Genomic DNA, 14,046 nt, shown 5'->3' with positions numbered 1-14,046 from the left:
GGTGTTCAAAATTAAGCTTCGCGGTTTTCTTAAAATGCAGCTCTGCGAATTACGTAAAAACCACCTTTGAAGATAAGTTGAGTATGCAGGGTGACACAATGTGAGACATTAACTGGTGCCGTCAGCCACCTAATTAATTAAGATTGAATAATGAACTTTTTAGTGACTGCAGCAAGCGGGCATGTTTGTATTGAAAAGTTCGAGGCAGTTGCACTTCTACACAATCCCACTTGGAAGAATTCTTCTAGTTTGTCTGTGCTCCGAGACCCGTTGTTTAATTGAGGTTTGCGTGATTACGCATGCAAGGCAGCGAGCACTGGCGCAAAGCTCCTCCCCGATGTGCTGCGACAGTTGCGAGTCGATGGTGTTTAATCTGACAACGGGTTGAAGGATGATAACGGTTACCCTTTTGCTACTGGCTGGCAATGGCAAGCAGTAACTGCTCGTCACATAAGAGAGGAACATTGCGCCGATTCTCACCGTCTTGCATGCGTAACCATGCAAACCACTATTAAATTTGCAGCGGGGGTATCTCGGATCACAGACAAGCTAGAAGAATTCTTCCAAGTGGAACTATGTAGAAACGCGTGGGCCTCCAACTTTTCAATACAAACATGCCCGTTTGCTGCAGCCACAGAAAAGGGAATTATTCAATCTTAGTTAATTAGACCGCTGAGAGCGATAATTATTGTCCCACTTTGTGACCCCTGGATACATCACTTATCTGCAAAGGTAGTTTTTACGTACTTCGTAGTGATATATATATATCGTATGGTAGACGACCGACCTGATAGGACAAAATCGTACGATCAAGGCAACTACATGTGCACCAGCGTAAAAATAACATCACTAACAATGGGCAAGATGACGGTTGTTCCCATGAGAGGAATAAAAATTTGTCTTTCATTTGAGGTTGAGACATACTTTACAGTCTGTAAGTAAACAAAGGTGTTTGATGCTCGCGTCCTTCGTTGCGCCTATAGAGGTGTAGACCTAATTATATGTGGCTGCCTTCTGGTGGAATTGCTGATTTAAGGCGTGTGTAAGCTTTAAATCACCTTCAAAGCGGTATATTAATTTTTGCTTGGGCAGTGAGGGAACTAAAGGGACATAACTTGTCCCTTAACAAAGCCCAAGGCATCATTAATAATCACCATCAACAACTAATATCCTCTAGCGTGCCCGGGCCGGGCCTGTTCGTGAGCACGCGAGCCCTGGATAAGTAATGAACGCCCTGGCCCTGGCCGGGCCCGAGCTCGGAACCACGGGCCCCGGCCGGGCTCGGGCTGGGTTTGGTCATGTACGCCCGGGCCCGGGCCAAGCTCGGAACCACGGGCCCGGGCTGGACTCGGGCTTCATAAAGCGTGTCCGGGCCGTAAAATCAGGCCCGTGCAGTGCTTTAGACGGCCTCGTCAACAGAGCACACCGTTCTATAGTGGCGCCACCACTCGCTGGCACTTGAAGTCATTGTCAGCAGGTAATATACGGCCTCCGAGATGAGCTCGACCTTCGCGGAGGCCATGTTTAACTAGCACGAATTGGTGCACGATTGTTTCGCCTATCTTGGCTGACAGTTTGTTCCTGCGGCGTTCACTTGTGTTCTTAGCATTGGTGAATCTTTGCGACTATCTTCTATTTTAATGCGCTGTATGCAAAAGGAAATGGCATGTGCTTTATTGCCGCGTGTTTTTTTCTTTCTTTTGCGCGCCACGAATTTCTCGGATCGGGCTCTTCGCGCGCTGATCAATCAGGCTATTATAACGCGCAGTTCTTGTTCCCTTAGATCGGATAACAATAGCAGCAATTAAAGCCACAGTGTCACTGCTAATGCCACTGTATTATTATGTGTTGACACGCAACTGGGTTGCGTATGAGGGTGCGTGCGCGCGCGCGCGCACGCGTGTTTTATCGCATGGTCCTTTTGCTATAAACGCACCGGACTCTGTGATACTATATTCGCCCTTTCAGATGAATATAAGAGGTAGCTTGATATTGTCACGTGGTCGTGACGTCGACGAAGGCAGCAGTGAGCAAGTCGAGATGAAGCTCTTTATTAGGCCGAACTTGTGGCCGCGAAACTGAAAGCTACAGCAATACACTGATAGCGGCGGACAGAGTGTCGACCGTCGATCAACTGACAAGCGGTCAAGCGCGTCGGCTTTTATACAGACGCTATCGAACTTTCTAGCGATATCGGTGGTTGTTGCGCAATCTCTAGAATAAGCTCGAGTGTTCGCGTCTTGCGCGCAATCTTAACAAAATGATCTACAATAACCGCGAAGCTTCTCGAACAATGAGGCGCAGTTTGCGCTGAGCGTTGCTGACAGCATTTGTGGGCGAAAAACCGAATACAGCAAAAGTAATGATAAGAAACATACGTGGCAATATTTGGCCTTTTTTCTCGGTCGTATTATCTTTCCTTTTTTTCTTTTTTAATTATTTCCCTCGAGACGAATAGAAAGCGTTTTTCGCAAAAGATGGCACACAAATCTATCTTCACGTTTTGATTGTTTTTCGTGGTCGTTGTTGTTGTTGTCGTCGTTGTTGTTGTTCTTTTGGTGGATAATGTTTCATAAAACATATATATTGCGTGGTCAAGGGACAAAACAAAAAACACCAACCTTGTTCATATGTGTACTAGCTAGTCTTTGAAAAATTATAGTCATATCTATAGGAAGGAAGAAAGGCGATGGGCGCATTTATTTTCAGAATGCCTTTATTCCCAGGAAATGTACGTGTGATATATAAAACTATAAATAAGTCATACACACGTTTTGTGCACATGCCTACTTGGACCTCCTTAGCTTAAGGTGCTTCATTTGTTTTCGTTTGCAAGAGCGCTCTCGATTTAGGGACTTCACGAAGAAGCGAAGGCGCAGCAACACATAAAATTTGAGCACTCGAAGCGGTAGCTCCCTGTTGTGTGCGCCGCAGCCGAGCTCGGGCAGTTTCACTCCTTCGAGAAAGCTCGCGAAGTCAGACATGATTGCCGCCGTAACTCTCCTTGTGCTCAAGAACACCGTGAACGAATCTTCGAGCACGCCAACTAGACTTGCCAGGCAGCCTAAAGTCCTTAGATTTTTCCCTGTTCAAGAGCAGGGAAAAATCTAGGGACTTTAGGCAGCCGGACGGGTATACTAAGCCGCCCAAGTCAAACTGTTCGATGAATTGATTTCTGCTGTCTATTGTTGCACGTGCTTTCGATGCAGACAAGCATTCAGCACAATCTTTGCAGTTGGTTTTCTGGAGAGTCTTGCGGGCCACATACCCCGCGATATAATGGCTCAGACGGCTGGAACTCTTGGTGACCACGCACCATTCATGGTCTTCTGGTGCAAGTAAGTCCCGTGTCGCTTCCGCGTCATTTAGGTTGCCTTCGTCAACAAGCTTATCAAGTGAGTCTATGGCACGTTCCCTGAGTACCTCCGCTGTTTTGCAATTACCTAACAGCGCACTAACGAGCTCAGGTCGACAGACCTGCCATCGGAGCTTAGCCAAATTGTAAAAGGCAAGGGCATTTAAAGTGAAAAGAAATTGTGTGGGGTTTGGGTGGCCATTTGTGCCATTCGACTGTCTCACAATACCAAACAGATTTTCCAGTTGGTCTTGGCCTAATCTTGAAGTCATGATGTATTTGAAGTTGCACTTTGAGCAGAGGTATTGTACGATATCAAGTGTGGACTCCAGGGTTACGCGGAGACCTTCTGCTGTGCTTTTACTTAAGAAACCGATTTCATTGGCATGAGTCTCCCAGGTGTTCAAGAAAACAAGGCATTGTCTTAGAAAATCGGTGTCGGCCGAATTGGGTGTTAAAGCCCTCTTTGGTGCAGGTGATGCCATTATCTTGATGAGCCTGGACATCTTCGAAATGAACGCCTCAGTTTCTGACGCAGAGCCATACGCCTTCTGAACCTGCTTTCGGTAAAAAAATAAGCCTTCAAGTACTTCTTCGCTGAAAAGTCGTAGTGCGGGCCCAACTCTATTTTTCTCAAACGCGTTAGGGAACAGGTGTATTTGGTTAATGTGCGGCATGACCTTTAGTGTTACATTCTCATTGTCCTTCCTCTATGCTTCCCTAATGTATAGTCAGCGTGCACGCGGCCTCCTGGTGTATTGAAACCCCTACTCAAGAACGCGGTGCGCGCCTTCTTTACCAAGTGCACAAAATAGGAAAAAAAGTAGAGGGCCCGGCTGCCTTCCACTGGCTGCGGACACTTGCAACGGACGTCTGCAGTGGAACCTGCGTGTTTCATAACGTACAATGAAATAAAACATTCAGGTAATGCGACACAATGGCGCTCATCAGCATGAAACAAAAATCTGTCACGCGAACAAATGTTTCTGTCCTTTTTCTTTTTTTAAAGGAATGTGGAAATATGTGGAGGGAGTGTTTTAGTATTACGTTTAGAATTTATTTTGTGTGTGACAAAAAGATTGCTGTGGCTGTGTCGGGGTAATAATTGGGAGCAAAAAGACGCACCTTTTATTCCGAAGATCTTCCACATGCTCCGATTCCAACTCGCCGCGTCACATGTTAGCCCGTCTACTCGAAGTCCTGCCTCCTCACATAGGAGCGTGGCTTGCAGCATGATTTTCGCCAGGACAGGTGCCTTCACATTGTTTTTCGAAGCGAAAACTCCCAGTATTTGAACCCAGTTTCCTGCAACGATATACAATTACGTGCACGGCACATTTTCTCTTCTCATATGTTCATTTTAAGTGGAAACATTAGGCGGAGATAGTTAAATAAAGGATGCACTACAATTTAATTTCGAAATGATGTACCTGTAAAAGGCTGCAATAAGACGACCAAACCATGGTCGGCAAGGTCGCTGGAGTGCCTTTCACCGAATTCCGCTTAGTCAGCGAACCCTTCAATAAAACCTAGATGTGGTTGAATGAAGGGGAAGGAAAAGCAATACGATTCTCACTCAATTGCACGTTTCTCACAATAATCATAAACAGGACGTAATTGAAACACGCAAAGCATACGTAAAACGGCATGAAAGCTATAGGTACGGAATGTAATACCTGAGGATTTGACGTCGATGTGCTCACTCAACTTCATTTCATCAAATACTGTTGCACCGTGTCGGCTGAACTCGTCCATTGTTTTTTGTTTTTTTCTTTCAGCGCTCCGAAAACAGCTGGATTGAAGCCAAAGCCACTCTTGTAGTGTTGTACGGCCCTTTTTATGCAACTCCTCCCAGGCAGCATCGTGTCTCCCATCTAGCCAGGCCACGATTTTTCTCGGGGCGAACGTAAGCGGGGAACGCGGTGTTACAGCCAGGCGAAGCACGCCAAGGCATGCGCGCTTCACAGAGCTCTTTTTAGTATGGATGGATGCTATGAGCCAGGCAGAGGTTATAAGGTCGCCACATCGCGGTGTGTTAAGGCGTTCACAAAAGTGCACTTCTCAAATTGGAAACGCGCCGAATGGGACAGACGGCTAGCAACGACGCGTTGCATGAGGCATTACTTGTTTACCGCTCCCAGACGCTGCCACCACCCCGCTGACCAAGAGCACAGCGATGTGAAAGTGTGATATATAAAAGGCGCGTTTGTAAAGCATTCGGACTGTGTGACCGTAGCGCAGTGGATAGCGTGCCCGGTATCTGTTGTCGCGGACCGAGAGGTCGTGGGTTCGACATCGGTGACGGAACTTTTTTTCTTTGCCATCTGATCGTGTGCACTGTTTTCACGTCATATCCGTGACGGAAATACGTCACTGCAATCTGGGTGGACCCCGGCATAAAACACTTTCGTGTTAAAAAGGTAGGTCATTGATTGCATCTTTCTAGATTTTCGTAAAGCGTTTGACGTTGTGACTCATGATCTACTTATTAGCAAATTACACGCCTACGAACTGGACAAAAAAATAATTACACGGATATCCGAATACCTTTCACAGAGACAACAGTCTAGTTCTCAACGGTATCTCCTCTGAAGTCGCTGCAGTGGCCTCTGGAGTACCCTAAGGCTATGTATTGGGTCCTCTTTTTTCTTTATTGTATATAAATGACATCACTACATGCATCACAACAGGATGTTTCAAAGGCATTATATCAGGCATCTTTCAGAGTGTTTGCAGACGATTGCGTGGTGTATAGACTTATTGATGGTGATTCTGATTTGTATGCCCTTCAGAGTGATTTAGATAAAGTTTGAACCTGGTGCGCGAACTGGGAAATGTCGCTAAACCTTTCGAAATGTTTAAACATCACATTTACAAGGAAACGCCCATATAAGGCATACGAGTATAATTTAAATAGCGCTACTTTACGCAGGGTTGCGGAATGCAAATACATGGGTGGTTTACATCGGATTTTAAGTGCAATAGGCATGTACAGGAGAGAATAAGAAAAGCAGCACGCAAATTGGGCTGCCTACGTCGTAATTTTGGACAATTACCTAGTAATTTAAAAGAACGGCTGTATTTCACTCACGTAAGTTCGGTACTTGACTACGTGTGTATCAGCAGGGATCTTCATACTCGTCAGTTAGTCGACTTACTAGAAAAAATTCAGGATAGGGCTGTTCGATTCATTTTTGGAAATTACGACAAAAACCTCACCATCGCTGAAAGCAAGCGCGCACTTCATTGGCAATACTTAAGGCACAGATGATAGGGCCTCAGATTCCAATTTTTTCAGTGTTTATCATTCTAAAACAGGCATAGACAAAAATAAATATATTACATTACCATCATGTATTTCGCGTAAAAGGGACCATGCGTTGAAATTTCATAGATTTCCTTTGAAAGGTGACACTGCGTTATTCGTTTTTTTTTTGTAGGACCACGATTGAGTGGAATGCTCCTCCGTCAAATATTGTAGAAATACAATGTAATGAAGACCTTCACCACGCTTAGTGTGTAGAAATGAATACCAGTTGATCTACCACCCTCGCCGTCCCCTGCCCCCCCCCCCCTTCGGTTGTAATGCCTGCCAGTGGCGATGCAGGTACTGAATAACTAAATAGAAATAAATAATAAATACAAAGCTTGCTTTATCATGGACGAATGGCCGCAGCGATTTCCGCCTTTTCAGCTGCTTACTCCCTTCAGCTCTCGCTTCCTGTGCATTGGACTGTTTTATTACGCATCCTCGAATGGTCTGTTCACGGTTATCGTCCGTTGATATTGCCACGCCCACTTCTTGTTTTATTTCGATGTATTCGGGTTTGACCAGCAAGGACGGTTATCAACGCTCGACACTAAGCAATGTTCGAGAAGCTTCGCGATTGTAGTATATCGTTTTGTTAAGATTGCGCGCCGCACGCGAATGTTCCAGCTTTGTCTAGATATAACGCCGCCACCAGCGATATCGCTGGAAAGTTCGATAGCGCCTGTATAAAAGACGACGCGCTTGACCGCTTGTCAGTTGATCGACGGTCGAAGCTCTGTTCGCCGCTATCAGTGCATTGCTGTAGTTTGTCTTTCAGTTTCCCGGCCACAAGTTCGGCCAATTAAAGAGTTTCATCTCTGACGTGCTGACTGCTGCCTTCGACGACGTCACGACCACGTGACAATATGTATACTCCAAATGGGCATACGTGCGTGTCCACTTTCGCGGGGTAAGCGAAGACAAAACAAACCTTAAGGTGGCGATAAACATTTTGCGATTTAATTGTATAACGCACGCGTAAGCATTGGCTACCTAAAACCGGCTAATTGAGCCTTCAAAACGTACGCGCCCGATGCTGTGTGGAAACGACCAGTTCATATTATGGAAGGCCGCGGTGTGTGTGATGCTTTAGAGGCGAAACACCCTAGGGTCTCGGCGTGCATCGTGCATCGCTGTCTGCTGTCGGGACGGTTCATTTGCTTGAGCGCGAGAGGGCGCCACCGCCTCAGCGCTCGCCGTGTGCCGAGAGAGAGCGAACGGGCACGTTGACTATGGAAACGCTCTTTCTGCGATGAACGCTAAAACTACCATCTCGCAAGGAACGAGAACGCGCCCTCACCCGCGAGAGACAACGCCGACGCAGGCAACGTCTGCTAGCGAGTTTCTTGATTGAAAAAACCGACTGCCCGCGCTGCACAACCGTTCACCGGCCACCGCGTATATGTAGGCGCTGGGTCTTCACCTGCAATGTAGTGCGGGTGGGAGATTTCTCTTGTGCGTAGTTCAACAATAAATATTCGCAGCGTTCACGTTAACTAAAAGCGGACTGCGGGTCTCTGTGTCACTGCCCACTAGCACTGATATTGCTGTGGTAAGCACCGGCGTACACTGCATGCTTCGCCCCTCCACAGGTTTCACGTTAGAGGAGCTGAAACACACTTCTCTACATGCTTCGACCCTCCCCATTTTTTATGCGTCTTCACTCTGCCTCTAGCTCTCCGTGTTACACGGCGCACACCGCGGCCAGAGACTCTGCTGATCTTCATAGTCAAAGTTACCACGGTTCTCTGTCAGGGTTACGCAAAACAATCACAGCAAAGCCACGTTATCACACTTTCTCATGCGACCGCTTGTAATTTGCTTGCTCAACACGTTCAACGGCCCGTATCCAGCGCTCTCGCCTTTCTGCTTCGTACGACAGCTATGAAAATGGGCAAAACTGAACGTTGTTATGCATTCCTCTACGTCCGTGGCAATTCAAAACGCAGCAGTAGCGTCGACTGTGGCGTTTGTTCGTAGCGCGCGGAGTTATCGCGTCTATTTTTGTTTTTGCTATCGCTCTGACGAGTGATCCAGCAAGCACTTGGCGATTCGGTGGTGCGTCGGACTAGCGGACAGAAATCTATAGCTCTCGTTCTGAGTGTTATATGCGCAAAACACACAATATTAAGCTAAATCATTGTTTATCACTCATTAGCTGCACCGGGTTTCCAAGCAAACTGTCCAAGGGAGTCTGACTTGGCACTACCCAATACTGCTCCTATAGATGGCGCTACGCGGCTCGCGAAACTCTAGTCTGACGTCTGTGCACAGCTCACACTGGGGCTCTTCGATTTTCGGACTTCTGGCAGTTCTCTGGCAGCCAGAGATAGCCAGAGGGTCAGCCTGCTAGTTCCGGTCGGGAAAGAAGTAGCGTCTTGGTCACGTGTGTGGGAAGCCCGAGAAAACCCGAAGCTGCGCCAAGATTACAAAATCGAACGCTGGGACAGCCAGCGTAAACGTAAACAAACGCGACCGCCGTGGCAGCAAACGAAACTTCGCGCCGCGTGCGCGTTGGTTTTTCTGCATTGCCCGCTTGAAAATATGTGGCTAGGTTCGCTGAAGAGCTGAAGCGACATTCTCGAGCATACGGATTTGGGATACGATCACGTGCGTTCGCAAAATCGTGCGCAACTCGCACCGTCCGCGAACAAAACAGCCAGCTGGCGCACGGCGCCACGAAAGCGATGCAAGGTGAGCTATCGCGCCGCTAACGGCTTAACCCATTATTGCCCCTTGTTGCATATCTGCATAGAGTTTCTTACAATAATACCTAGAGGGGAATCTGACGCTAGTGTCTACGCGGGCTCCTTGAGACGCGCTTCAACCACCATGGGAATGATGGGAAGTACAGGCTTCGGATTTGCTTCGGATGGTTTAGGTTCTTGAGATTCGCAACGCTTGTCTGCCGAGTGTAAAACAAAGTGATATGAAGTTAATTCCAATTAAAACTTGCTTCATTCTTTTGTATGTAAAACTTATTGCAAAAAGTTTGCGTGACCGTGAGATGGAACTGAAACCTGAACAAATTCAACCACCAGGGTATGCATTACTCTGCAACTGTGTTCCAGATTTGGCATCACCAAATAATGAATTATTTTTGTACAACACTTGAAAAGAAACACGCTTGTCTTTCCCTCGAAAGTACGCATTATCTATTTATGGAAATAACAGCACTGTATTGAGTGAGAAACACTTAACGTATTGTCTGCTGCGATGCCAGGTGCGTCTGTTCAAGTGGTCTGCCTCCAACGCATCTCTCGTTTTGTTGTGAAGTCGAGTCAGAGGAGCGCGACGGTGCGTCTACTTAGCTTCGCCGTCGTTTTACAGTCGATTTGAAACAGCTTTGACAAGTAGCGCTTATCACGAAACGTGAACTCGATGCAGTTTGCTGCACTGACATGGGACGCTACATCTGTGCGCAGCGGTGAGTGCACGACGCTTTGCTAAAACTGTCAAATACAACCTGTAAAGCCGCAAGGTCGCAGCAAACCACGAGTTCTAGCGGTCTTCGGCCTCTTTGAACAACAAAGACGCTGCTTGAATGCTTTGGAACGTACCCCACTACCCACGCCTCGCGAAGAACGAAACTGAAACTGTAGAAAAAGATCCGTAGACAGTTCGCTAGCGAACGCTATCCAATCCGAAGCCTGTACTTCCCATCATTCCCATGGTGGTTGAACGATCGCAGCGCCAGTTTCCTCTCTAGGGTATTGTATGAAACTCTATGCATATCTGCAACACTGAGTTCCGCGCCCTGCTGATTGCGAGTATCCTAATGCATTGGTAAAAGTTGTCCATACTATCGTACTTTGAGGGTTTTTCATTCCACGCAGTTACTTTTTTAGCCGCTTGGGGGCCAAAGTCGTCGTATCTGGAGTTTTGAAAATGGCAGCACCCACGCCGTCCGCGAGCTCCGCAAACAAGGTATCGTAAACTTTTTTTATGAGCCGTTAAGTGAACCTGCGCTGCTTTTTTCACTGAATGTATGTTGCAGACACTCTAGACACTAGTATAGGACGTAAAAGTTGGCTTTGCGCTTTCACTGTTCTATAGAATATTTTTTGCACGTGGTGTGTTGCACATATGCAACACTGGGCACTAAATGCCATAATTTCCGCTGTTGCAGATATGCAACATTGCTTTTCTGCATGAAACGCGCCCTGTATATCGTGGCGTGCGTGCATGTAAAGTGTCGTACTTGATATTTGTTTGCTAATTTTGCTCTTTTAACGATTTTTCAGGGATCTACTGCCATTTCAACCTCGATGTTCTATTCTGTTCCAAAAGAGAGGCCGAAACGTTTTCTTCATGCAAACCTGCTGGATGTTATCGACACTAATGAGAGCGATTTTTCCGCTGATGAGAGAAGTGAAGACGAAGTGTCTGGAGACAGCAGTGACGAAGAGGCCGTCTCAACCGAGGTTGAAGAAGCTGAGGTAGGAGTTGCAAGCTCGACAGATTTGCCTCCGGGAGATCGGAAGTCACGTAACCTGAAAAAGCGGTACACATGGGTGAAGAAAGATTTCGACAACGAAGCAGAGAGTTTCGAGAACGACTTTCCGCTGCCACCTGCAGAGCCGCTGAGCGCTCAGGAATACTTCGACATGTTTGTTTCTCGATCCATGCTAAAGGCTGTTGTGGATGAGAGCAACAGATACTACTTTCAGAAGCACGGAACCGCCCTAAACCTCACTGTTGAAAAACTGACATCTGTGCTGGGCATGTTTTTCAGGATGGGACTCGTAAACATGCACAGGGTTCGTGCTTACTGGGAAAATGGAAGTAGATATGAATTAGTAGCCCAGGTAATGTCCCGTAACAGATTTGAAAAGATAACACGCCACCTGCATTTTTTTGATAATGAAGCGGCCAATGACAAAGTCAAAGAAGACAAGTGCTGGAAAGTGCGCCCATGGCTCACTTCCTTGCGTAGCAACATGATTGCTGTGCCCCAAGAAAACAAATCAGCAGTGGACGAAATCTTGATCCCCTTCCGTGGGCGCTGTTACATTCGTCAGTACATGCCAAATAAACCGAAGAGTAAATGGGGCCTGAAACTTTGGGCACGTTCGGGAGAATCAGGTCTGTGTTATGATTTTGATGTCTATCAGCGCTGCAACAAAGGTTTTTATGGGAACCAGGATGGCTACCAGCTTGGGTTGGGAGCTGGTGTTGTGCTCCAGCTGTGTTCCAGCCTCCCAAAGCGAGACAACAATCTAGTTGTCGCTGACAACTTCTTCACTGGCCCTCACCTTGTAGAGGAACTTTCAAGAATGGGAATCTCCTATATTGGCACAGTCCGTGAAAACAGAATCAGCTGTAGCAAGTTGATGGATGAAAAATCGATGAAGAAGCGAGGTCGGGGCACCTGTGATACTTCAGTCACCTCTTGCGACCAAAAGACAATGGTGGCAGTGAAGTGGCACGACAACCGCACTGTCACTCTCCTTTCGAACTGCATTGGTGCCGACCCTGTTACCTCCGTCAAAAGATGGGACAGCAAGGAAAAAAAGCACATCTTTGTCGATTGTCCAGCCATCATTCCTGCCTACAACAGATCGATGGGTGGCGTGGACCTTCTTGACAAAATGTGTTTCTCGTATCGTTTTTCTATCAGGTCAAAACGCTGGTACATGTATTTATTTTGGCACACGCTCAAAATGGCTGCTGTTAATGCATGGTTCATGCACAAGAGAATTCTCCAGCAGCACAAATCGCCGCCCACACCCTTGAGAGAATTCCTCTCTGAGCTCGCAACGAGCCTCATCTTGCTCAACAAGCGACCACCAGGGCGCCCTTCAGTTCAAAATATCACGCCACTCAAGAAAGTGTGCTTAAATGTCCCTCGTGACGTGAGAAGAGACAGCAAAGAGCACTGGCCCACATGGAATGAAAGGCGGAACCGCTGCAAGGCATGCCCAGGGGGCTACACATATGTTTCTTGTTCGAAGTGTAAGGTGATGTTATGTTTGAACACAGATCGTAACTGTTTTGTTAGTTTCCACCAGTAGGCTACAAACAGCCGTGCTTGAGCTTTGTACTGTCTTGGATTTGATAATGCATCAAAAGGGACGGTGCCAATAAAAAAGTTTGTTAACTTGGCTTGGCCTCAGACTTTACACTACTGCCCAGTGTTGCACATATGCAACATCTCATTATTAATTCACATACTATACCCTCATCTTTTTTTATTGAACACTAGTACTCCCAGGGACTCTAAGAACACGACCAAGAAATATTTTGAACATTGGAAGTGTGTTTCATGTACTGGGAATTAATGGGTTAACCAGCTCACGTCTGCTTAGTACGGTAACAGTCGCTGCACAACACGACGCGAAAATCTCGCGAAAGTGATCGTGTCCCCAAAAGAGCTCGAGGATCTCTCGCGTACTACGTCGCACACACGCGTTGACCAGCTTGCGTTTTGTCATAACTTGAGACACGCGGCGGTATGGGTACCACGAGTGCGCGTTATATCTAAAATAAACTTCCGTGTGACACGTCTTCGACTCGTTTTGGCAGATGTTGCCTGAGCCTCTTTTCCAGTCCTAAGTGGCACTCCAAAAATCTCATGTACTAGCTCAGCTTTTATTTGAGCTACTAGGTGATAACCGCGTACATACTGCATGGAATTGTTACTAAGAAGTGGAAAAAGACAAAGCCGACGATTCACATCGACGCGTCGTAGCATAACATAATACCATATATACCTCATATACTGGCCCGTAGATCGAAGTACGCTCGCACGCACTTCGCGACCAACGAGGATCACACAAAGAAACAATGTCGCGATCGCATTTATTCGATCAGTGCATTTTATCAACATCGAAGACCTAGTTGAAATAGTTAAGTTCTGACGGGGTTCACGCACGCAAACATACGACGGAGCGAAATATGTAGTTTGATCACAATCGTCTCAGCTAAATGCACATAAAGCACACACGACACCACAATCGAATACTACTACGAAAAAATAAACTCGAAAGGGGTATCCATGCGTTCGTACGAACGTGTACATAACTTTTGGGACATGTGCACGACGCAGTTAGAATGGATAGAACGCGACAGTTCGCCGCGTTGTTCACGGAAGAAAACTTCACGGGACACATAAGAAAAGCAATAAACATTAGCTCCAAATGCTCGCCGCCACTCGTAATCGCGCCATCTCGCACGGCGGAACGGCGCCGAGCGGCCCGAGCGTAAGGACAAGCAAAGGTGTAGTCCGCAAGCGCCCACATTGCAATCCGTCGAGTCCTCACAAAGATGGCGGCGAGCGCGTATCGTCTCTTTTCGGCGTCTGCTAGCCCGAAACCTTCCAGAGAGCTTCCACGACTAAATTGTCCTGGAAGGTTCTGGCGACCCGCGGGCTCCCCGCGGG

At 47.0% G+C, this 14,046-nt stretch overlaps 1 protein-coding gene across 1 annotated transcript in view; it reads left to right on the top strand.

The window, feature by feature from the left end:
- Positions 1-10,889: 10,889 nt before the first annotated feature.
- The window catches only part of LOC119386593 (piggyBac transposable element-derived protein 3-like), a 318,613-nt gene continuing 315,456 nt past the window's right edge, over positions 10,890-14,046 (top strand). The window contains exon 1 of the mRNA XM_049413194.1: positions 10,890-11,036. The gene's annotated coding sequence lies outside the window, so the exon portion shown is untranslated. The remainder of the gene's footprint in view (positions 11,037-14,046) is intronic.

This window comes from Rhipicephalus sanguineus, chromosome 3 (genome assembly GCF_013339695.2).
Source record: "Rhipicephalus sanguineus isolate Rsan-2018 chromosome 3, BIME_Rsan_1.4, whole genome shotgun sequence".
In the NCBI taxonomy this organism is placed as follows: Eukaryota; Metazoa; Arthropoda; class Arachnida; order Ixodida; family Ixodidae; genus Rhipicephalus; species Rhipicephalus sanguineus.
This window is presented reverse-complemented; position numbering and strand designations above follow the sequence as displayed.